Here is a 25,873-nt window from a genome sequence, read left to right on the forward strand (position 1 = left end):
TCTAACTCATATATGATCGCTGTTTCCCTCTAAGGAAAAATGTATTAAAATGTATAAAAAAATTGCATAAAAAAGTCATTCATAAATGGTTAAATAGAAAAATTAGTTTTCAAATGATACTATGGATTTTTTTTAACTTTCTAGCATTATTAAATCACCCCTGCAAACTGATGAGCAGTTTTAATCAAGATAAATATTTCAAAGTCATATTCAGAGTTAATTTTTGCGAACAAAATAATTATTATTGTGAGACTATTTTACGGTGACTCATTATGCACCGTGTATCAGTTTTATGTCAAAAGTCAAAAATGAATCCACTTGCTATCTACATATAATCTCAAAATAGTAAGATGGCCACGGAATAGTTTGAGACTTTTCCAAGCAAATCCTCCAAAATATAGAAGGTATTTCGAAAACCCAATTCATTCTGCGTCCGTGCGTAGATCGCAGTGGGAAAGGCGATTTTTTGAATTCCTCTCTAAAAGTGGCATTTACTTTGCTTCGCGGTAGACCCTCCTCGAGGTGGGTAGACAGGGGTGGGAGTCGAAGGAGGACGAGATGAGTGAGCAGTTCGTCATCGCGGAGGGAGAGAAGTTGCCACAGGCGAGGAGCACGCACGAGGATTGCGGAGGGGGCGCACGGTAAATGCCTCGCTGCAGGTTGGTAGTAGGCAGCAGCAGCGGGCGGGATTCTTAGGTAATAGGTCAAAAAGGAGGGGGATTTCGCTCTGGGGAGCCTAGGAGGAGGGGAGAGAGGTGGAGGTATGGGTGTGGAAAATGAGGGGAATGGGTAAGAAGTGAGGGTGAGGGAGTTGACTGTGGAGGGAGAGAGTAATAAAGGGTGGAAAGTCCAATGAGAGGTTGTTCCTCTCAATCATAATCGATTGTTTTGGTCATTGTGGTCAGTGGCGTAACTATGGGGGGGAAGAGGCGGATAGATCCCCCCCCCCCAAAGCCTCAGGGAAACAAAAAAATATTTAAATATATCGTCTAGTTTAGACTCATAATAACTGCATCTGCTTCAAGTTAAATTTTAAGTGACAAAATGATGCAAAATGTATTTCGGGCATTTCATTTTTCAAACATTTTCCCGGTCTCACCGTTGCTTGGGGGGGGGGGGGGAGTCGCCACCTCAGGCCATCCAATCCCCCCCCCCAAAACATATTCCTCGTTACGCAACTAATTGCGGTTACTGCGAGGATTCTCCGCGCCGATACCAAAATTAACCACAGGGTAACAGTCGCCTACGGCTGTTGATGGTAAAATATGGTAGAGGGAAAAACAGTAGATTAACCAAAATTATAAAGATGATAAAATTCAATTGAGCATATTATATAATATTTATAGGTACCATTATCTAAATACGTTTTAAAATTAACATTTAATTTGGTGAAATAATGATCCTTGGCTACCAATTACCGTTATTAATCAACAAAAAACCACCATCATCTGCGATGGGCTGTGAAATTTTAAAATCAAAATGTCAGTATCCTAGTCTGTGAATCCCGTCGTCGACATCATAGATCTCCGATGAAGCATAGATACCGAACGCTCAATTTGCTCATCCAAGCATGATATATAAGCCAATATGTACTTTCAGAAATAAATTGGGTAAGGGGGTGATGATTTAGTCTAGTGGAGGGGAGGACGTTTTATGGCGGAGTCTGGCATCTAATAGAGTGAGCGTGGGGTCAAATGGGGATAGGGTGGAGAGTTGCTTTGGTGTAAGTCAAAAGGGGGCCGTAGTCAGAAGAAAGGCGGAAGCAACGGTTCGACTCGAGGCACGCGAACCGTGGACCTTAGGCGGCCGGGGCGAGTGGTCGTGGGTGCGGCCCCGGCCGTCTCCTATGGCGGCTAGGGGAGGAGGAGGAGGGACTGCACTGTTGAGGGGAGGGATATGGACGTGTGCCCATGTGTTCGCATGGTTAGGGTGGATTGGAGAAGGAACGTAGTTTGGAGTGGAGGCGTGTGGGTTTGGGGAGCAAGGGAAAGGACGTCTCTCCTCCTTCGGAGTGGATAGTTAGGGTGGCTGCTGCTATCCATTCCTGGATTGCGTTTGAGGTCGTTCGCGGAGTGTTAAGGCCGATTTCTCCTCTCAAACTACCCATACTCCTTTATTTAATTTATTCATCCTCTCGTTGTGATTGGTATTTTGGTATTTGTTGGCAACATTGGGAATTCGGGAGACTTAAACGCGTGATATTCCTAGTTCTGAGTAGGTTAATGTGAGAAACGACATGTATGCCATTTTCATGAAAATTTCGATACATGCTCTTATAATTGTGCCTCATCGCCTTATGGCCACAAAAACAGGCATTCTACGAACTATTATTTACAGATTACATTGAAAATCAACGTTTGTATGCGGATACTTGTGGTGATACTTGTCTAAGCATGCAAAGAATGCAAAGATATAGTTGCCTAAAGCTAGTATATATATTTAATACTGACAATAAATGATGCAATCCTCCTTATGCCTAGATAATTACTATAAAATGAAATTTAGGCTCGTAACTGGACAAATTTTTGAGTTATTAGCGAATGAATGCTGGCTGTAATGGAATTTAGGGATTATATTATTTATGAAAATGGTGCAAAAGTCATCATAACGGGATAGAAAAATTAATAAATTAAAGTTGGAAGGACTAAATATTCCACGTTTGCTGTACCCTTATACCGTTTTCTGATATTTATGGATGTCGTCAATGGTGGTAAAAAAAATTGTTTTTAAACACGCGAAAAGTATGTTTTTGAATCATGCATTCAAGAACGTACGAGTATCGTTCAATAAGTCCTAAGAATTTCCAATAAATTACACTCTTAGTATCAAAAAATAATGTTGACTGGAAAGTAGCACTCGTGACTAGTCAGCTGTTAAAGTTTCAGCTTTATCCATTCCATAGTTTCATTTTTGTTGCCAATTGTAGTGAACAGCTTTCGTTTGTTTGTGAAAATGGATAAAATTGAGTTTTGTACTGTGATCAAACACTTGTTATTGAAAGGGTTAACGCAAAAATATTCCAAAACTAACTTGAATGTAGCCTATGTGAGATCTGCTCCTGTGTTTGAAACTATTTTCAATTAACATTTTTCGGGAAGCTCTGTGGAAGTGTCTACTCTCCAAAATGATTGACAAAATCCACGATATGGTTGTAAGTGCTAGACGACTTAAAGTGCGCGGTATAGGTAAGGCCACAGGTATATCGCAAAGCGCAATTGCTTTAATTTTGTACCAAAATTTGGGAGTGAAAAAAATATCGGCAAAACCGCTCCCGCGTTTTCTCACATTGGAGAATAAAGGCAATCGTGTGGTCAACTCAAAGGCTGTTTTGGCGCTTTTCCTTTGCAATCCTGAGGATCTTTTGCATAGATTCATAACTTTTGATGAAATATGAATTCATCACTACACTACAGAGACAAAATAGCAGGTAAAACAATGGAGTTTTGAAAATTAACGGGCCCCAAAGCAGGCGAAGATGTTGAAATGGGCCGGTCAAGTCATGGCAACGACATTTTGGAATTTATGCGGAATCATTGATATCGATTAATTGGATAAGGGACAAACGATAACAGGAGAGTATTATACATCGCTATTTGAGCGGTTAATGCTATAAATCAAGAAAAGCGCCCTCGTTTAAAGCAGAAAAATTCCTCCCTTCCACAAGACAATGCACGGCTTCACACCTGTTCAGAGTCAATAGCCAAAATTACAGACTTAAAGTTTCAATTATTACAAAATTCACCGTATTCAACAGATTTTGCCTCCGGTGACTATCTACAATTTCAAAAGTTGAAGGAATGGCTTTCCGGACAAAGTTTTACGTCTATGGAAGAAGTTATCGCCCAAAGTAATGCCTATTTTGAGGAGATTCCGTAATTCTACTTTTTGGACGGCTTAAATGCTCAGAAATTTTTATATGGCTGAGAGAAGACTATAATAAAAAACATAAAAAATTGACCCAATCTTATTTGTTTTTATTCCTTTTTCTAAAGACCTATTGAACAACCCTCTCACCTCCTTAAGGGGAGAGAGCACTCCCGCCCGGACGGTCTCATTATCTGGCGTAGTTTTTGATGGGATCGTTCGCTATCATGTTAAAATCTACAGATGTTTCTCCTACGAAAGATTTTCACACATGATACACGTTAGTTTTGATAAAGATCTCTATACCTGAAAATGTCAAATTCTCAACATAATTATGTAAAATGTAATGTGCCAGGATACAGAAAAAATGTGGCCGAAGGAGAGGAAGTAATTCATTGTCTTAAGCTAAATCATAAGATCATTTTACATGCATACATTAAGGTAGTGCGGCAATAATCACGACAGTACTTTCTGTCTGACAATATCATTTGCTGTATAATGGGGAAGGATTATTTTTTCCGTAGTTCATGACCGTCGCACTTTCGTCCACAAACGCGTAAAAAAGTTCGTAGTTCCTATTTGAAATTCCTTTTTCCAGTCAGTGAGGATAATCAATATTAAGTGCGCTGCCTCCTTTCTTTAAAAGGAGGGAATATTCTGCATTTATTCGGAAATGATATATGTTATTTTGATACTAGTAATAACTGTGCAAAATAAAATTTCCCCCACAAGCAAGTTCAAACGATCACATTGTGCGTAATATATAACCTATGACTCGGGCATTAACGCATTATAAGGCCAACTACATGACTTTATGGATTGGAAAGTAGAATAGATGAACTATCTGTAGCAGTAGGTTCTTTATTGGTTGGTATGGATTTACTTAGCCAATAATGCAAACATTGTTGCTTGATGAAAGGCAGACAGAGGAATAATTTGTTGGATAGGATAAGTGAAACTAAAACAAGTCATTGGAAAATGCTGGCCAAACCCAATAGGTTTTGAAGTCAAGTTTGCAGTGAGTGCATGAATTACATGGTGAGGGAAAAGTAGGTAATTTAAGAAACTGGATTTGGTAATACGGAAATGGACGAGTATGAAAATAGTTTTCTTCGTAAGCCTAGTAATATTTTGAGAATCAATTAAATACGAAGTAAAGGAATGTATACATAAATGTTTGGATGTAAAATTGACTGAAGGGAAATCTAAAATTCGAATGGTGAACCATGTTAGCAGTAACAGTATGCGGGTTTCGGAAGAATATTTTAGTAATAACCTTGTGAGGGTATTTTCTTTCTCTTATTACTATTGTTTTAATTCCTTTTGAAGAGAATTCAGTGATAAAATTGGTCTTAGTATTTAGATTTTTAAATTTTCAACATGGACTCAGTGAAGGCAAAAACTTAATCATTAACTGACAGACTTTAAGTACGTACGTCTAGTTGATTTGCTTCTCCTGCAACAGAAATTAATCTTGGCTTGCCAACTGGGATGTTAATAAGTAATCATTGCCTAGATTGTAATTATATAACTTCATATCTCTTCCTATTCTTCACTCTGGTCACATTCGAGCATGTCTATTAATACGCAAATGTTCCTAAGTCTTTCCAATGTTTTCTTCAACAACTCGTGTTTCTTTTGACTTGTCTCTCTTTTCCGGTTAAATGATAATGAGAAGCCAGTGACTGGCCATATATTTCCTTGTGGCCTTCATCTTCAACGAATATAGATAGTTTTCTAAGCAATTTTATTTCATTATTCCAAGGAAACCATCCATTTTAACCATTAGTAGAACTCTTGATTTCAAAATTTAATGTTTTATTCACCCATTCATGTATTTGTAAGCGCAATCAAGATAAACTAAGACCTATTGTTTCAAAAACACAATTATGAAACTTTCACATTAATATTAGTTTATCGCCTCATTCGTTCGCAAATAGAGCAACAAGCAAGCATTTAGGGATATTTTATTCTACGGGCACATAAAAAGCAATCACACAATTATTAGAAAATTTAAGGTTATGATAGACGAAGGTAATAAACTTAAGCTTTTTGTTTTCGACTACCGTTCCATTAACTGCATTTAAGGGACAAAAGATCTGTGAAAGTCTTGATATTTTTCCACCGACAGTTACGAAAGCAGTAATCAAGGAGGAAGATGGAATATGCCGGTGAAAAGAATTGAGGCATGATATCAGTCATGATAATCTCAGAAGCTATAGACTGTGAAATATCCTCAAAATACCCCTTCACGATATTAATTTCATCCAAGAACAACCTTCAAGATCGTATCTTGATTGCGATAGTCGGACGAGTCGTTTCGAAAAAAATGTTGCCATCATGTTACGCGTTTATCTCAATGGGCCTATTTGCTCATTTTCTCCAATTAGGTGACTTTAATTGAGCAAAATAAAAGAATGTTTCGCGAACCGTAGTTTTCAAAGAAACCAATCATGTATTAGAATAATGGAGTAAATGGGTCAGAAAATATGCAGTTATATTTTATTCAAGCAATGAATTTTTACCAGTTTTAATACTTTGGCTCTTTTAACTTTTAAGAAAACTGATTTTAGGGCATAACCGTAAGTACATAGAGGGTACTGTTTTGAGTACCCGAAGGCTTCAGCCGGGGTTTGAATCCATAGCCTAGCACCCTTATTCCAGAACTCGGATAGACGTGAGCTACTTAAAGCGCGAGGGGTTTACAGTTAACGGCAGTCACTTTGCCATCGTATTCTTAGCCAAACGATCTATTCAATTAGTCACCAAAAATCCTTATTTTCACGTTGAAGGACCTTATAAAGTATAGAAAATGAGTAAACATGGTAATCTTGTTCAACTAGTTGTACAATGTACGTGATATCAACCAATTAGATAAAAATTTTAACAAATTTAATAGTATTATGGAATATAGATTTTTTAAGTTAACTAATGTTTTATTTCATATTTTCTAAATTTTTAAATGTATTTTTCTTCAGTTAATGTTATCGCGTTGCCACATCAAACGTCCTGGTTAGGACAATGAGATAAATTTGCTTTTCTCGCGCGTATCAGTATTTCTTTTGATTCTTGAACTTCTTAATTTTAGCCTCTGTTTTGATCCTTCTGCTCCTTATGCTTTTGCTTCTATTTTTACTGAGCGAGAATAAAAGAGGAAAAACATGACAAGAGTTTAATGGAAAATTTAGACGGTATGTAGGCATTCTACTCCATTCATTGAACATGTGGATATTACTTCCAAAAGGGTGAGGTTCTGGCACCATTTACCCTCGGTAATGGGTATTCGCCCTCGAGGTGGATTGGTGAAAGGTGCTTGTGAGTCTTTTCATCATAACTTCGAGAGCGCCTTCCTATCGAAGTCACCTTTGCTGAGGAGGAGCCTTTCTGTCTGTTTCAACGAGGCTCTGACCTAGTGCACGAGGAGAATGAAATTCCTTCCCTCTCGACTTCTTTCACAGTAAAAACCATTCTATCCCTACAATCCTCTTTAGATTGACTAAATGTTTACCTCGTAGCATTTGACGTCCTATTTGTCTACGTCCAGTGCTCTCCCACGCACGAGAATCCTAGATTATCTTAGCATTTCACTATGAGGTTATGAGGCCTCTATTGCACACTCGATTTCTGCTCTTGAACTTGGCCCAGGCAATGACGTAAATCCGACGATGATCCTTTGTATGCGGTATACTGACCCCGATGTCCCGTTTTCTTCGGATCAAATAATAAACGCTTTATTTTACCGTGCCGTCAGCTGCTTCTAGCGGGAGAAATTATCATTAACTCTGCCGTAAACCACCTTCACCTTCATTTTAGTAAACCATTGTGCTGATTTATTTAAATTGTTTTAAATAAACCGTCATCTTTCTGTGGATTCTGTGACATTCATTATAAAATATGCCCTGATGCATTTTTGTGATAAAAGTGAATAGATGAAGATCAAATGGATCGACCGAGTTAGTAACGAGGAAGTCCTAAGAAGAGTAGGAGAGAAGACAAGCCTCATGAAAACCTTAACAAGAAGACGGAACAACTTTATAGGCCACATCTTGAGACATGATGGCCTGATGAAGACAATCGTCGAGGGACAAGTGATAGGCAAGAACGGAAAAGGAAGACCTCGAACAAAATATATGGAACAAGTAAAGAAGGATGTGAAAGAGAAGAAATACGTAGGTGAACAGATTAGCTGATAGGAGAACAGAGTCGAGAGCTGCGTCAAACCAATCCTAGGATTGTTGACCAGTGATGATGAGTATAATATTTTGATTTAATGTCATTTTATCAGTTTTTCAAAAATCGTGATATTGGAGGTCAATGTCATAAGCATATGCTTAAGAAACAAAATATAAGTTACATTTTTCTCGATAAGCAAAATTTATTCGACAACAGGTACTTCACCGTTTTTAAGTTCAAACACATTTTTTACATTGTGAAATCATCATCACCGCAACCCTCTGTTTCTTCTATTCTATAATCCTATTCTGTTTTTAATTATTAAAAAAATCGTTTTTATTTAAAATAATTACTAATCCAATGCAATTTTGGACCATCAATGAATCACAAACATTTAACCATTCTTATTATAAATATTTTGTTGTACATTATCAACCTGAAATCAATGGAGGAATGTGCACCATCTAATATGCCTTACAACTAGTTGGGCGAAGGAGAGGGAGGAGTAGTACTCCCCAAGAAACAGGTGGTGGAAGCGATACTTCTTTTCCCTAATTCAGGCAACCAATTTTTTTATACTCTGCCTTTTTCACTTAGGAGTATTGCTTTAGAGCCATAAAAAACGACCTCTTGCAGATTGACCATCAGTAATTTCTCATTAGTGACTGCAAATAGAGGGGATCCCTTGCTGCTAATGAGCCATTGAGAAACACTTTTCAGAGTCATCTCGTGACGCCAAGGATGAATTACATGGCCACGTGCGACGAGTAGTTGGGTCCATATCTCACCTGAGATGGAATTCTTTAGAGTGGAGTCCAGGCTTTCACAACTTGTAAGGAGTCGTGGAGATATATTTTAGAAATAATAAATTTTTTCTTTCCTTTCATGACGATTTTAACAATGAAGGAGGACCAAATTGGAATTCAAATGCGAAAAAAAATCGATTTCAAAAGATTTTGCATTTTAACCCTGATTTAAGTGCGACACGTGATGTCCAGGACTTGAGACGTAGATAGATTACTGCGTCATAGTAATGGCACGAAAGATGATTGGTTAAGCATCAGATTAGAGGAAAGCCTTATGATCCCCACTATTGGGCGAAACTAGTCGTCTATTATATAGAGTAGTTATGAAGAAAATCATCCACTGAGTATTTTCTAATCGGCAATTAATTTTCACCACATTGAAGCCTAAAGTAATTAGTTGAGTAAAGGGTAGATTGATGGTCGGTTATGGCAATGAAAGTTGGGGTTGGAGGATAATTTTATTAGGTGGGATTAAGATTGCAATGGTTTTTATGTTGTTGAAGTTGGAGAGCTTTCAGATGCTTACATGAAGAAGGGATTATTCAGCCGTCATCACATCAAGTTAAACGGTAGATTAATTTGAAATGTTAGCATGCTTTCAAAGGTAGTTTCTTCGATTGAATGGGACTGATATTTAGGCAGCATTGGATAATCTTAGAGAGCATAATTTAGTCTTTTTTTTTAAGTAAAATGAATATTTACCCCAATTTAATGTGTTTCGGTTTATCCGAATGCAGAATATTTTTACTTGAGTTTTGTCACTGATTTTGTGATGAAAACCTGTGGAAGAGAGATCTTTTTTAATTCATGGAGCATAATTAGAGTCCAGCCGGCGAGAGTTGTCCGATGGAAGTTCAAAAGGAGGGGTGGAGAACCTTGCGCCAGCACGGTTTGCAGCCAATCGCTGTCCCCTAAACGCACCTCACACCCTCGCCTAGTCATACGACGCTGTCACAAGCATATGAAGAGCTGAAATTAGCCTGAGCCACCAAAACAAGCCCTTTCTTCAAATCACCAAAGCAGGGGATTCTTCCTTAGGGTCCTTCACGCTCGTCGCCCCTTCTGGCTCCTTTTTTCACGGAATCCTTTTGTTTACATGTGAGGTGGGCGTTTCCCTTATCTTACCCGGCAACTGTGCCCCCTACCCCGAGCTAGACCCTTCTAAAAGTCATCGGACAACTTTTCGGCGGCCGGAGTGTAGTTTTAGCATTAATTTTATTAAAATGAAAAAAAAAATCATTGCTTAGTGCTGAACTCTTAAAAAAAAAAAACTTATTTATAGTATTCATTGAGTATGCATGGTAAGTGATCACGCAAACTTCAGAAGAATCGCTCTTTGGGATAGAAATGCGAACAACTAAGTTAGTTATGATGCCAAACACAAAAACATACCTCAAATAATTAGCTAAGAATAAAATTTTATGGACAACAGAATATTTCTCTGTGAAATGCAGCTGTCTTGATCCCGCATTGCACCTCGGGGAATTTTCCATCATCCCAAGGTGAACATACAAAGATTGATGACAGAGAAATATAGAAATCTGTCACTTTTAATAACAACGAAGTCAGATACATTTTTCCCAGTAAAACTAGACCATTACATAAAGCGTAAAGCGAAAAATCGCAAAACAATCATAGGATGTCAGATAAACGCATTAGAAAATACTCTTGAGTCGCCGGATAGTTATGGAGAAAATGGTTCAAAATAATAACCAACGACGCTAATGGATTAAAAAAGCTCTCAGCTATCGTATATCATGTGCTTATATCTTTCGATGAACATAAAAGTCAGTCTCAGCTCCGTAGTAGATTTGTCTGACGACCTTTTGAATAAGCCATGTCCACTCTTTTCACATTCCTAGTTGGCGATCTCTTTTATTTTTATTGTAACTTATACATTCCCCATATACTTGTCACATATATCTCTGCTGAGATTCACATCCTCATGTTATCAAGAAATGAAAATTGCTTGTGGTGGTTACGACCCGCCGGCGACAGCAATTACAGTTCGCGGTCGCGTCCTTGCCTTCGGCTCGACGGCATTACGCGGAAAGCCGCAGAGAGATGTTAACACCTTCGGCGCGGCGCTCCCGAGTTGACAATGACGGATAGCGCACGCAAAACCGCGAAGTGTAAAATTCGAAATCCCTCTGCAAAGGAGACGGCTATGATCAAATTGGCTAAATTAGAACGTGCGTACATGTTTGCATTCCGCTTCGAATAGGAAATCGGTGGGCTAAAAAATAAATTGAACGCGTATCGTTGCTGAGCTGTATTATCCCAAGTGTTGTCGAAGTTACTCGAGTGAAAACTAAAGGATGCCTACAGATGAGAAAAATTGAAATCGATGGGAATGCTTGCCAATTAATATTATAAACGCTTGTTATTAAGTTTATTATACCGATTAAGGTACTGAAATGAAAGGTGGTTGCACTTTTCCACAATAATTTTATTTATTTTCTTTATTTTATTTTCATTTTATTCCCAAATCACCGAATACAGCTCATATAGGCCATTTTATATCGGTATATTCAACAAATTCAACAATTAATCGTACACGAATATCTATGCCCTGGATAGGGGAAACCTATCCAGGCGGGACTCGATATTTAATTCGTACGACGTGTTTCAGCTCACAGAGCCATCATCTGGTACAAGACTTGTAACTTTCTGTGAGCCGAAACACGTCGTACGAATTGAATTATGGGAGAAAAGTGCAGCCCACCTTTCATTTCAGTATGTCGAACTTCCATTATATAACGTCAATTAGTCAACCGATTATGGTTGGCTGAAAGAGAGTATGCTAGCCTTTATCCTAGATAGAGCATCACTAGCCTTTTTTTATACTCATTCATAACGATTCTCCCATCAGCTCATCCCAATTTCTTTCATTTGCTAATTTATTCCTGATACCCTTGCAGTAGTTTTTTTGCAAAAAAAATTGGCATACAGTTCGTGGATATAGTTGCATGGTGCGTTGGGCATTGAGCTACTTACCTTGCTACGGATAGTCTTGATTTTGAACTTGAGTGAGGTCTTCTCACACTCCAAAGCCCCCGCGATCCGGTTTTCTAGTCGTCCGAACTTAACAAAAGTCACAGGAGAGGGGCTGAAAAAAACTAGCTCTTCCAAACTGAATTTTTGGCTTGTGCTCGCCAATTATAATACCTTTTTTCACAAAACAAGCGTGATTCGACTAGGGCTAACTCGTATAGCCACGAAATAAAATCACGGTCTAATGGTCTTACTTCTACGCTTGAGTATTGAAAATTACGTAGTTGATAATTCTTCCAATTGTTCCATATCATACGTTTATTTCGCTTGAATTATGCTTTAGTCTGTTCATAAAATCCTAATACGTGTTTTGTAATCTCCAGAAAAGTATGGATGGTTGAATATTTATAAGTGTGTAGCTTACAACTTGAACAAGGTGCCAATGCAATCAACCAATAAGGATTAATAAACGCTACCCAACGAATGCTTTACACAAGTATGTGTATCGGAGAGGTACATTGGAAATTTTATTGTGTACTTTGTGAAGATTCGCATCATATCTAGATATTTCCAAAGCAAATTACATCACATTGGCATATTCGTATCAGGAAAAGCAATTAAATTTGTTTTTCAAGTCGTAATGCATGTTATGAAGTTGTGATTTTTAGCGTTTGATGTTACGGGATAGAAGGTCGCTATCATTCGTGTCGCAATCCAATCAGAGGTTGTGTTTTTACGCCGTGTCTGAGTTTTTGTTCTCCATTTGAGCTACGTTGCAATGAGATACCTTCCATTTGCAGCTGGAATGAGTTTCTTCTTATTCTTCTTCTCTTTCTATTCTGAGCGGTGACATGGCGAAATATTCGGCGGGTACTTTAGGTCATGAATTTAAGTGCTGTATCATATCACTGAAGGGTAAAGCCCAGGTATTCATTGGGTCAACTTCCATCGCGCGTAAAGACTGAATGGATACCATAAAAATAGCTTTGGAGCACTATAATCTGCGAGATACCGATGTGGTTCTCCATAAAATTGAATTATTTTTCAAATTATTATGTGTATACTTTATATATCATTTAGCGATGGAGAAGAAGTTTTTTTTATTGATTTGGGTTAACTACAGGTTCTGCCCGCAACGTGATGCAGAACTTTAAATATGTGTCCTAAAGCCGTTGTTCGTGTAATTATTTACCCAAAAAAGTTATAGATTTACCCGTGGTGCTTTATGAATCAATAGAAGTGCATCGAGGTTTTATAGTGTATCAAGAGAAATATGCAATAAAAATATGCTATATGCATATGAGTTCTGTTATATGTGATCGATAGATTAGCGAGTACAGCATTGGCCAAAACACTGGTTTGACCTTCGAAGCAGTGTCGACAGTAGGAAGACGTTCAGAGGTAAACCTAAAGCTTTTTTGTATTTTTTGAGGAGCACGTAAGTACGTACTTGGTGCGTCTGATTTGAGGTTTCCATCCATGATCACCTGCTGATTCCTACCGATTAGACTAATGACGACATAGGGATTTTCCCTTCCACTACAATTCTTACACCAACCGTCACTCGTCACGAGGGCGCTGTTGTCTGAGAATCCGATTCCGGCGGGGCTGAGATGAAATGCACGATGATGAAGTTAGGGTCTAAGAAAGTGGCTAAAATCTGCATCACGGCTTCTAAATGAGTTATTATATATAATTGGAACTTTTAAATGTCAATTTAGACCAAATTTTAAGACCAAAGCCAGAGTCGTCTCCCCTTTTTTATGCAAAGATGAAAAGAGATAATTTCTTAGTCTTTCGTTATTTTTTATTATAATCAAGAATTGGATTTTGACTATAATTGAGAAAATAAAAGAAAGAGGCAGATGAAGTTTGTTTTGATCCTAATTCCGTTCAATCGCAAGTGCGGCAAAGTGATGATGCATAAATAAAGAAAAATCTAAGAAATAATATTGGAAATCGACTAGTGAAATGACAAGGACATAGAAATGCACTGACAATAGAGACAATGACTGATAGAGGGAATAAAGGCTTCTGTTGATATGAAAACGCTCTGCGGTAAACCTACAGCGTAAACAATTATTTTTAATGCTTAGAAAAGTTTGGTAAGTTACACATTTCTGGTAGATCCATGTGATTTTTCCTCTGATGGAGATGGAACAGACATAAAAATAATTAAAAATCAATGAAAGTGGAATGTGTCCATGCATAAGTTCGAACGATTTCCTCTGAAAAGTGAAGTTTGTACGCTGTATTCGGTAGATGGGAATAAATGGCAAAAATAATGAATTCATTTGGTCTTATGAAATATGGAAATGGAAAATTCCAAAATTGCCATCACTTAAAATTTATTTAATAAAGAAACGCATATCGTACATGGATCTTTACTTCACAAAGCGCTTCCTGGGCATGAGGTACTTGATTTCTTTAAGACCTTGGCTCTTTTCCTCGGTATGATATCTAATTAGTCACACATCTGTCACCGGCTTGAGACCTGGCTGGCAGTTTATCAAGCCGTTATAGATACAAATGTCAATATGCTAATATATGCTAATTTTTGCAATCCATTTTTCGCACTAGCGCCCTTCATGATGTAGCTTCAAGATCTTGGAGCAGTGTTGTGAACAGTCAAATTGATGCAAATGGAACTCAATGACAATTTTAGACTAATTTAAAGTAATTCAGTCTGAAATTTTTGGGTTGAATCCTTTTGATGCATGATTTTTCTGAAAATCAACTTTCTCTGGATCTTTTTCCAATAATCTTATCCTGTATTTGCCACATAGCTTTGTGCTAATTTGTATACCTCGACACAAGCGAATATTTCTTCATCCCACACTCAGATATACAATGCTGATACCTAGTGATATATTTTTCCTATCTATAATTTTTTCGAGTATTTTTAAGCGTTGTTCATGAAATTGGCCGTAATCCTCGAATATTGAAAACGGCCAATTTCTTCTATTTTTAAGTTATTATCATTATTCATGAAATTTTTAATAATAAAAAATTGATTTGACAGCCTAAAAAAATTCATTAACGCGGTTGGCTCCTTCGGTTAGTTGGAATAATTTTACCTCTGAAGAAAACAACCAGTAATTAAACCAACACTTCCAGCAGTTAAAAAAATATTTTTTCTCTCTTTGAGTCTACTCATCAATGTCGCATAATTTTGAAATTTATATAATATTCACTGGATGTAAAATTCTGCCCTTTTATCTACACATTCTATGAAAACAATTCACTCCTTCTGAACATCTTATTAGCTTTCTGAGATTCTTACATAGTCGGCAATGCAATACATTTAAGATTAAACCAGTACCTTTTAACGTAATCAATGCTTCAATTAGTATTAATCTATTTATTTCTTGCCAGTTTTATTTTCAGGTTAAAAATTTTTCATGTAATAGCAGCCGGCTCCGTAGGAATTAGTGTGGTATAAGCTATATTTTTTCCGCAATGTGGACCTAATATGAGATCATTCAGTCTGTTGAAGCCCCATGTCTACGAGTACTACAGCGAGAGAACACCTCAAAAGGAGAGTTATGCAACTAATTCAATTAGCTATCCAGAATGGAATTTATTAAATGCCCCTTTTAAGATTTCGTATGGGACACGACGTTCCATTTGTGGTTTTGGCGTGTTGTACATTGCGTTCTTATAGTCGGTGAAACTTTTTTCCACCTTCTCTATCTGAACACAGCGAATGCCTTGTGAAACTGAATCGACTCGGGGCGTGCACCGAAGCTTGAAAGACTGTTAAGAACTTCCGCCTCTCGCTCGTTAAAATCCATAGACACCAGAAAGGAATAAGCGAACAATCGATCTCCTTAAGCAGCCTTCAACGGAATGCGTGAAATCATTCGGCGTGATCAATAAGCCAAGATGGATATAGGTAATAGAATAAAACCTGCGTATTTACGAGGTTCGCAGTCTCCAAACAGAGCTGTCTCATTTTTTTTGCCTAACACTCAAAGAATTATCCATGTGCAAGAGCCTTAGGCAACACTATATAGTATTAAGCAATTTTATCAGATCCTGCATTTCCGTTGAAGCACTTTGAGATCCAAGGGGATAAAACATTTTTACCCCAAGGGTATTGTCATTGTGCTGTGTTCCAAGTTTCATTTAACCTACTGCTGCCTTGAAAAATAGGCTTTATGCTAGAATATTGTGCATTAACATTATACTGATTGTACAATCTCTTAACGTGCAGACTCCATGGAGGAAATTGTTATTTATAACCTCCCTTTTCATACCCGTTGATGTCTGAGGGCAATTGTGTATACTCGGGATCACTATTTTGTTGGATCGCAGCAGATAATCAAGTTTCTTCCAGAACTTAGTGATTGATTAACGACTTTCATATGTTTCTTCCGGAAAGAGAGCGAGGTGTTTTGATGAAATCTACTCATTATCAAGCATTAACTTTGGAATCTTAGAGCTGACTGTCAGGTATAAATACGCTGGCTGTATGAGAGGTGTCGTTCTCATGTAGACCTCGTATTGATATCGCCGTTCATGCCAAACAAAGGATATACATATACGTCTTAGTATAAGTTGGATAACACGATTTCACCTCGATAACTAACGATGACCTCTGAGTACGATGGAGCGAGAGCTGATGTCTTCCAAAGACAGGAAATGAGGTGAGAGGGAGATTTACGAATTGATCCTTCGAGGCTATTTTTCCAATTCATTTTTCTAAATGCATGCATTTAACTAAAAACGTAAATTTTTAACAAGCTCCACTTGTGAATGCAATAAAACGATGTGCAGATATTAAAATACGAGTAACACTTGCTGCATTCACCGTGGGAAGATCGATTAAAATAGGAATACCAACAACTTAAATGCATGATTATTAAATGAAATAACTTATTATTTGACCTGTAGCTTAAATAATTGACTGAATCACAGTAAAAATCTTAACCTATTTATTTTTTTTAAAGTCTCCCAGTGTTATTCAGTTTTTTTATCAATTAAAAAGCATGTATGCATCACCTTAACGCCATGTTCAAAAATAAATACGTACAATAAACATTTTGCATGTAGAAAATACATTTAAGAGACGACTTCTTAGTACAAAATACATTTTAGGGATGGTTTCAAGATCAGCTGCAACACTCTTTAGAAATAGATTATGAAGCTTTGAGTTCTTACGCTGTCAATCGCTTTACAATTAAATTTTTCAATGAGTAAGGAATATGAGAAGTTTGTTTCCTACATTATTCTAGCTATTCAATAATTTCACAATTGTGAGAACTGAGTCAGGTATAAAATGTTATGTTAAGAAATATTTCTCAAGAAACGGACATAATGGACGTGATAATTACCTATGTTATACAGGGATGATTTTACGGCTTGCAGGTTTGAAGGGTGACTTCAGAAAAATCAATCTCCTAGAGAATTATATTATAAATGATTTGCGGCAAGAAATGCTGGGTGTTCTTAATACAGTTTAAATAAGATAAACCGCATTATAATACATTAAGTGGAAAATTTTTCCTTATTTTATTTATACATGGATGAATATTGTTAAATTCCTCTTACTTGGTATCAAAGGGTTGCTCGGCGTGAAATAAAAAGGTACATAATATTTTATAAACCAACTTATTTTTTATTGATGGATCTAGCCTATATGAGGGTAAAAATATAAAGTAAATAGTTAGCTTGTGAAATATTATGTATATTTTCATTTCAAAACGATTTATCCCTCTTCGAAGTCTTGGTGAAAATTATTACTCCTTTTCTTTTTCTTCTTATCCAATCAAAGAGATTCTCGGTAAATTTGGTAATTTTATCTTAAAAAACCTGTTCTAAAATTTTCAATTATATTCAGCTCTATTACCGCATACGACAATAAAATACACAAACATTTTTGCAGAGCATGCTATTGGATCCAACCCACATAAAAATATTCAAATTCATCTTTCAAACAGTCGCAGAATTTTAAATACCTTGAAAGCAGGTATTCACTCAGAATTGGAGACCTTTCTTATACTCCTGAGATATTGACCGCTATTAGAAACTTAGAGCAATTCTCAATTATGATGCCATCAAATGAGAATTAATTTTCAAATCTGTTTCCTTGTAAAAACTGTACTCGAGATTATCCGCACCTTTAAATGAAGCCAAGTTATTGGACACGCTCAACTAAAGCTAAGCATTCCTTTATGCTTTTAGGGATACTTTTCCTGGAGAACGGCAAGCAGAGGAGATCAAGGGATTGGCCTCCCTACATCGAATGAGTGAGCTGCGCTCGCCGTTGGAGTACAAGGTGAGACTGAATCCCGCACCACATGAATGTTTTCTCTGCTGAAGCCATTGAAAAATTCCGTGTCTTCACTATGGCAACTGGAGTTGTTCACTTTTAACTCACCGTTTCAATGACTCTCTTCCTTACTGCTTCAGTCCAATAGAAGGTTCAGATAAGTAAGTTTGAAGCTCACTCCTGACAAAGTCGCTAGCGTATTATTTTCGCATAATAGGGAAGTGCACTAGTGTTTCAAATGCACCAAACACATTTTTTAAATTAGAGTTCAGAATAACATAATGTCGTAAAACCAAAGTTTAAATCCTAATAGTGAATACTTTATTCGAGATGACCGTCTGAAATATGGAAAAATTCAAAGGCCGCGAAAACGGGTGTCCATGTTGAATATTGGCCGTGACGTCACAAGGCAGTAGCAGAAGGCAGCTTCTACACCGTTTAGTTCTACCACTATTTTTGCATAGAAAAGTTACAGAATTTGAGGGTATCCGTTTTTTGCTGTCATAAAATATCTTCAGAATATATATGTGGCTGCTTCTCTTTTGAGTAAACGACTTCATCATTGCGTAATATATTAATATTCATTTACGTGTCAACTTCAAGTTTAGAAAGAGTAGTACGAATAGCACATTGAATCTTTAATAAGTGCATGATGACATTTATTTTTCGCTGGGTATATTTTGACACAATGCCGTTTATCATGCCAAAACTTTTTTTGTAAGAACCGAGTCAAACTAATAAACCTATTTCAGACGTTTGCTGCAAGACTTATTCGTTGCGTATGTATTCACGCCTGCCGGAACGTTCGCCCTTCGCAACTAGAATCATGGGATGTTAGCCTTATTTCCGAGCTGGCTGGTTGTTGCAATGGTTCGCTGTCAGGGATGGGTTCAAGAAAAGATAATCTTGGTTGGGAGAAGGAAAATTCCAACGATTTATAAATGGTATACCAAACTTTGATGTATTTATGGTTACTGAATTTTTGAATAAGGAGGACAGGTTCAACGCTCCATAGAAATGCGAGACGTTAAGGCGAACAAGGGTAGACCGCGTACCTTGCTGCATCTTTTTCAATTAGGGCGTTAGTTAGGCTGTAATTAATTAATTTTCATGCGTTACTTTCTACAAGTTATATATATAAATCCAAAATGTCCCCTAGCACCCAATGGGTCGGTTGGGGTAGTGGTAACGTGCACGATTTAAAGGAGATATCTCACCCGAAGGACCGTGGTTCAAGACTGCGTCATGGCATTATTTTTTGTTGTCTTCATTGTGATCATACGGCATCAAGTTTATCATTAATTATAATTGCAGCAATCATTGACATGAGACAATTTTTTTATCATCATTATGGCGTTTAGGTATTTTAGCAGTGTCATTACAAACGTAGTGATACGATGACTACAAGGGTTGGTGTGCGCTAAAATGTTAATTTTTTCTTTGCTTATACTGACCAACTTCCACATTAAAAATGAAAACCACTCTTGCAAGAGCACATACCATTAAAGGCTCGCGGCAAGCAACAATATGCGTACAGGCATAATTAATAAGAACACAAAGCGAATATAAAATGCCATATATCTCGAACACTTGTAATTCACATTACTCCAAAGGGAGTTTACTTACTCAGTACATACCTCAGTACCTTGTACTCAGTACCTACCAGTTTACCTCAGTAGCAGTGCTAAAAGAACCATTCTGAAATATAATTTCAACTAACAAATAGGGTGAAATAAAAGTTGATAACCCTGGACCGGGCGCGCTGGCGTATAAAATACGTCAATCTTTGAAAACCAAGGATTTCGACATTGTACGTACATTCTGGGCTATAATGGTCTCGTGTATTCTTACAATGTACTTTGACTGCCTATATTGCGAGTTTTCAAAGTTCGAGGTATTGTAGCTAATTTTTTAGATCAGCAAGATGAACCCGTCACCAGTGGAGTACAAATTACGCCGCGCGACCTGCCGTGTACCTTCATATCTGTATCACCTATAAATGTACTAATTTCAACAAATAAAGATTAACTTTAACAAAAATCGTTTGTTATCATATATGCACATATCATGGGCAAAGTATGCATTTTGCCCGGTCGTGTAAAAAAACAGTCGCGCCATAATTCTTTAACCAAACTACTTTCAGTTTATAAATTACGTAGGTCTACGCGGAAGATGCTATATTTTGAATCAACACACTTTCTGATGTGACTGAGGTACCTATTAAGTAAATTATTATAATATAAATATCAATTTGATCTTACAATACCCTCAAATGATCTTCAAAACAGAATATCATCGATAGGTAAGAGTCAGGAGCAGCCTTGAACCATTTATTCCGTATAGCTTGTGCTTAAGGCACGGGAATGAATATCTTCTCCAGGCTTTTGTTTCGACGTCGACATGATATTTGAAACAAAAAATCATTTATAATTCTATTTTGAATACATGTTTTCGGTGCTAGACGACATTTTTAGGAAGCAAACTCCACCGATTCCCGGAAACTCTCGCCGCGCTAAAGAAGGCGACGGAATTCAGTGATAATCCACTGGTGACTACTGCCTTGTGACGTCACATCTCAATCAAGATGGAGGCACTGTGTTTCAGCGCAACATGAAATTTTCCGACTTTCAAAACGTTTTAAAGTGCGTACCCCAGATGCAGAAAATAAAAGTGACTATACTAATGTTTCTTTTTTAGGCTAAACTTTCAAATTCAGCAATAAAAAAAAATTAGTGCACTTCCCTTTGCAGTTCCCTACCCGGGGTCCTCGTCCCAAAATGTGACTTGTGATCATACCTGGGTTAAATTCCGCCCTATCATTACCAAACCATATTTTTATCTTTGAGATTCATATTTTCATTGAAACATTGAAATAACATGAGAATAAAATAAAATGGTAACCTTCCACACAATTTTACTTACTTAAATACCGACCCGGTACCGACCGCATACCTTGATAATGACACTACGTGTCGAAACCGGGTCGGTACTTTAGCGATACGGTATGATTGACATAACAGTTTAAACACTAGTTTAATCAATGTGCCGAATTTTTTAAAAATAACTGCGCATGTTTCAACAAGAAATTCGTCACGAAAAAAAAAGAAAAAAATGCAACCACTTAAATGGTGGTGATGCTTCCTCTTGATGCCGTTGAAACAGGCGCATGGCTTACACAAATCCTCCATGATTTCTAATCTTATAGCCTCATATTAGCATTATTAATTAAAACTCTGGGTGTATAGGATGTCCTCTGTTTACGATTACCCTCAAATTGAATTTATATTTTCAGTAAAATACATAACTTTTAAGTTCAGAAAAACTGTCTTGCTCCTGAGCGAATAGCTGTTTAAACAGCCATTGTCTTGTCTAGAGCCCATCTAAAATTAGGATGCGAAAGATATCAGAGAGCATGCGGATTGGGTGGGAAATGTGTACATTGAAATAGAAAATTAATTTTAAAGCGTCATTTAATGACGATAAATTCATACGGTGTTGTTTTTAGTGCACTTTATACGATGCCAGTTGCAACAAGTTGTAACAACATTGTAACTTCACTTCATAAAATATATCGCATAGGTCTTCCGATTACAGCTCGAGATACTGATGAAAATTTTATCTACTCAATAGCCACTTGCAAGTTGTAATTACAAAAAATCATTTCTACAAAAATGTATGTTCATAGAGTAGCTTTTGTTAATCTGTAGATGGAAAAGTATTTTGTCGTGATGATGAATTAGTTATATATTTAAATTGAATTCAATTCGAAGCATAATGTACAGAAGTATGTGATAAAATTTTCTACTCAACAAGTCCATGGCAGGTGTGCCTTCTGGATGCAAATACATGTTATAAAAACCTTAACAAACGTAAATCAACATCGGCGAAGAACGAATGAAATAGTGAATGGATAATTCTCCGAATTCTCAGAATTATCCATTCACTATTTCATTCATCATCATTCTTAAGTTACAATATTATCTTATTTTCAGCACTGGGGAAAAGTAAGCCTAAATTAACGCTACATTGAAGTTTAGAGTAATATATGCCTACGTAACCTCTGTTTATAATTACTTTAACTTTGTGGGGATTGGCTCATTGTGAGGTAACAATTAATTAAAATTAACCAATTGACTTCTCGACACTAACTGATGGATTTTTCAAGTTCCACACTATTTTATAATTAATCTTATTGGATAGATTTTGAATAAAAAGTATATATTTCCTCTCACAGTAGACGGCCAATTTGTTCCTACGAGTATACGTCTCCCTTGAATCTGGCAGCCTTTCAAGAATTGCTGAGAACGTATCGTGATCTTTGTTTAAGATCTCCACTTAATTAAGTAGTGCGCGAGAGAATGGAAAATATAAAATTGAGGGGATTAAAGTGGCTTGATGGTGTTTACGTTTGGTGGATGTGGTAAAGAATGCTTCTCGCCCGTGTGAATTCCTTAGCCTTTGCCCCGTTGCTATTTCAAGGAAACAGCTGAAAGATGTATGCACCGACGTGTTTAATGTAAGAACCGAGTATTAATTGCTTCTAATCATTTATGCTGTCCGCATGATGTGCTCAATTGCTTAGTCTTTTGTCTCATTGGAATTCCAACTGTTTCAATCCTTTATTTATTCTACGCATTGTAAGCGCGTGGAAATAAATGGAAGATCTGGTCCAGCTGAAAAGTATAGAACATATATAAGTATAGAATGCATAGTATTTGAAGCAAAGATATTCATGAGAACAGCCCCCCATTGTACTATTTGGTGGGCATGTTGGTGATTGTTCGTTTATAGATACAATACCTCCTGGATATTCACGCGGATCGTATCACTATGCATGGGGCAATTGGGGCATACATTGGGGTTTCATTATCAATGTAGGGGATAAGCTCTTTGAATGCTGTTTATTTTTATTTTACAGTGTGAGTATTTTACAGTGTAAGTTTTCACCCATTATTTATGAGTATTTTGAACTAATGAAGCGCCAAAAATTAGTAAATATCATTTTCGGGCGCAGATCTCAAGCCAAAACGGTAAGCCCTGCCAAACTAACCTCAATATTACCTGAAGTAGAGTTGGTCAATTTTTGCGTTATAATTTCCCAAACAACCTTGAAGTGACTTTAAAAATATCCCAACTGAAAACATATCTTCCCACTCAAAAGTTGGCGCATAAATTATAATATCTACTGTCCCAGACACCAAAATCTTACTAGCCGGGAGCCGAGAATTTTGTAAGTCCTGAATTGACGCCGAATTGGCAAGGCCGCTGAACCACGCCCTCACATAGGAGGACGAAAAGCCTTTGAGTTGGGTTGGAGGGCCTAAGCTTTGATGCTCTCGTAAATGAGTGTGTAGATCATCGAGGAAGGTAATTTGACCAGCAAAGTGGTTGTTATAAAGGGGTGCGCACGAGTGTTGACTTCCGAGCGAGCGTGGATTCCTCTCCGATGAAGTTACGAAGTAGTATGAAGCCCTCAATTCCTCCGCGGAATTTTCGGCTCCTGGGTGGTAAGACTGTCGTGTAAGGGACTAAAATATGTTAGGCTATATTGTAAAAGACTACCATTCATCAGGAAATTTTTAAATTATTGCCTCCCTAACATTCTTATATCATGATATCATTCATACACTGAAATCTTCACATTAATGTATAAGTATCGTGGTCTATTATTTATTGCGTGAATTTCCTTAATTTATGGTAGGGAAATGATTTTAAAAGGCATTTTTATACGAAAAAGCGTTTTTGTATTTTGCTTCTTCCATTGCAATGTTAGTTTTATTTATTTATATAATTGTTTTAATTGGAGAATGCAAATATTAAGAATTATATCCAATTGTTCTTCATGAAATAGTTGTATAATATGGAGAAGAATTTCCCTTTCAACAAACAATAAACTTCAGTTAAGATTTTGCTCAATACTATTTTTGGGAAAATTAAGTGGTAGATATACAGTGGTATATATAGCAATATTCCATCATGTACTGATGCCAGTTCGTCATATAAAGGCCAAAGTTGGAAATGGGAAGCATTGATTTTTTTATCCGGTACATGCCAAGGTGCAAGAAAAGTATTCGTTATCAATTTTTGAACGAAAGGTGCAATAAAAATGCACTCTTTTTATACCTCCCTATCCTTATTGTAAAGTTTTTTCAAGTTAAACGAGCGGAAAGTAGCAAACTCAAGGAGTGAAGACCTATTCTCAATTATTTTATGAGAATTTTGTATGAATTTGTCATTAATTAGGGTTGAGAAAATAAATTATATTTGTATTTATAAAAGCGACATGTTATGTACAGTATACAAATTCATGTCAATATTCTCCCGTATATTTCATATATTTCACAAGTTTTGTCTTTGAAACGTTAAACTTAATTTTCATCATTTTTTCATTAGCGAAAAAACCCTTGCTAACTCGACATTTCTAAATATTCTCATTAGTACGCTATGTAATCTTTGTGGAACAACTGCAAATTTGTTACATCTCTCTTCAGTTTCTGCGCTTTCGGTAGAACAATTATCGTTTGCGTCTACTTCATCGTTGTACTTCATCTGCGAAAATAATAAAACCCTATGCCGGGATGATAATACAGCAACTAATTTTTATCACATTCAAGGGTATTTTCTGGGAAATATTTTATTTAATGCTCGCTAAAATATTCGTAAATGTTAATTTATAAGCAAATAAATAAATGATAGTCTTCACGTCAAATTCAAGAATCTTTTGGATGAATACATCTATTTTTAAACCTGCTTGTTACCTTGTTCTCCACGTACATGGGCAAAACATCTTGCGAAGATATCTGAAAGCTGCTACATGCACAGGGCTAGCGGAGTCAATCTGCGGATAGTCTTGACCATAGCTACCCAACATCCTTCAATGGCACGTTTGACCTCAGCCCGCGGTTTTCTCTCCCTAGGACACGGAGAAATAACAACTCTCTCCGCTCCTTCCCACTCCCTCCGCTATGAAATTCTCCCGCCAAGACGTCCCATACAACCCCTTCTCCCTTCAGAAATAACTAGAAGCGGGAATGTCGATTCATTTTGATGAATCGGTTCGTGCCATTTGGTGATGAATCGGTTCTTTGAATCGCTCTTAATAATCATGCATGGGAAGTCACGATTCACCGGTTAGAGCAACATCCACGTATCTGAACGAATTCATAATAGCGTGTTCCGTCAAATGCCCTAATACCTTTTTTTAGAGTTAATGCGGATATCTAAACTAAGAAATGATTTTTCCGTGTGATGAAAACTGAAATTTAATTACGCATGGGATAAAAATCCTCTTCGGTGACCTCAGATATTTGATTTGGATAAATGTTTATCTTTCTCATATTGTTAAGTAGGTGTTACACTGCTTATATGACCAGGTATTCTGGGATTATCCATTGATGATTGGTTTCATTGTTGGTCAAAAAATTATGTGGTATATTCATCAATCACATTCCATTATTTAGTGCACCAGCGACATTACATGCCTAACAGTAAGGCAAATGGCTAATATTTCATATGAATGACACGCCTACCATTCTTCTTTACAGCCATTTCACTTTATTTTCTGTTTGGCACTCATCAACCCAGTCGAGAATCTATTAGTCACTATTGTGGCCCAACATTTACCTAAAAACACGATTGAAGCTTTCAGGATTCCAGCCTAGCTGAACGATTTGGTTTTTGATACGAGTTTAATCATTCGATTCTCCACCCAATTCGTTTATTTTAAGTCCATTTTATTGTAATCTAGTGTACCATTTGGCCA

General features: G+C 37.0%; 1 protein-coding gene across 2 annotated transcripts in view; it reads left to right on the forward strand.

Annotated features, from left to right (window-relative positions):
* The window catches only part of LOC124167152 (elongation of very long chain fatty acids protein AAEL008004-like), a 205,093-nt gene that overhangs the window by 138,584 nt on the left and 40,636 nt on the right, over positions 1 to 25,873 (forward strand). For both annotated transcript variants that reach the window (XM_046544966.1, XM_046544961.1), the window contains exon 2: positions 18,024 to 18,117. The gene's annotated coding sequence lies outside the window, so the exon portion shown is untranslated. The remainder of the gene's footprint in view (positions 1 to 18,023; positions 18,118 to 25,873) is intronic.

Source organism: Ischnura elegans, chromosome 1 (assembly GCF_921293095.1).
Source record: "Ischnura elegans chromosome 1, ioIscEleg1.1, whole genome shotgun sequence".
In the NCBI taxonomy this organism is placed as follows: Eukaryota; Metazoa; Arthropoda; class Insecta; order Odonata; family Coenagrionidae; genus Ischnura; species Ischnura elegans.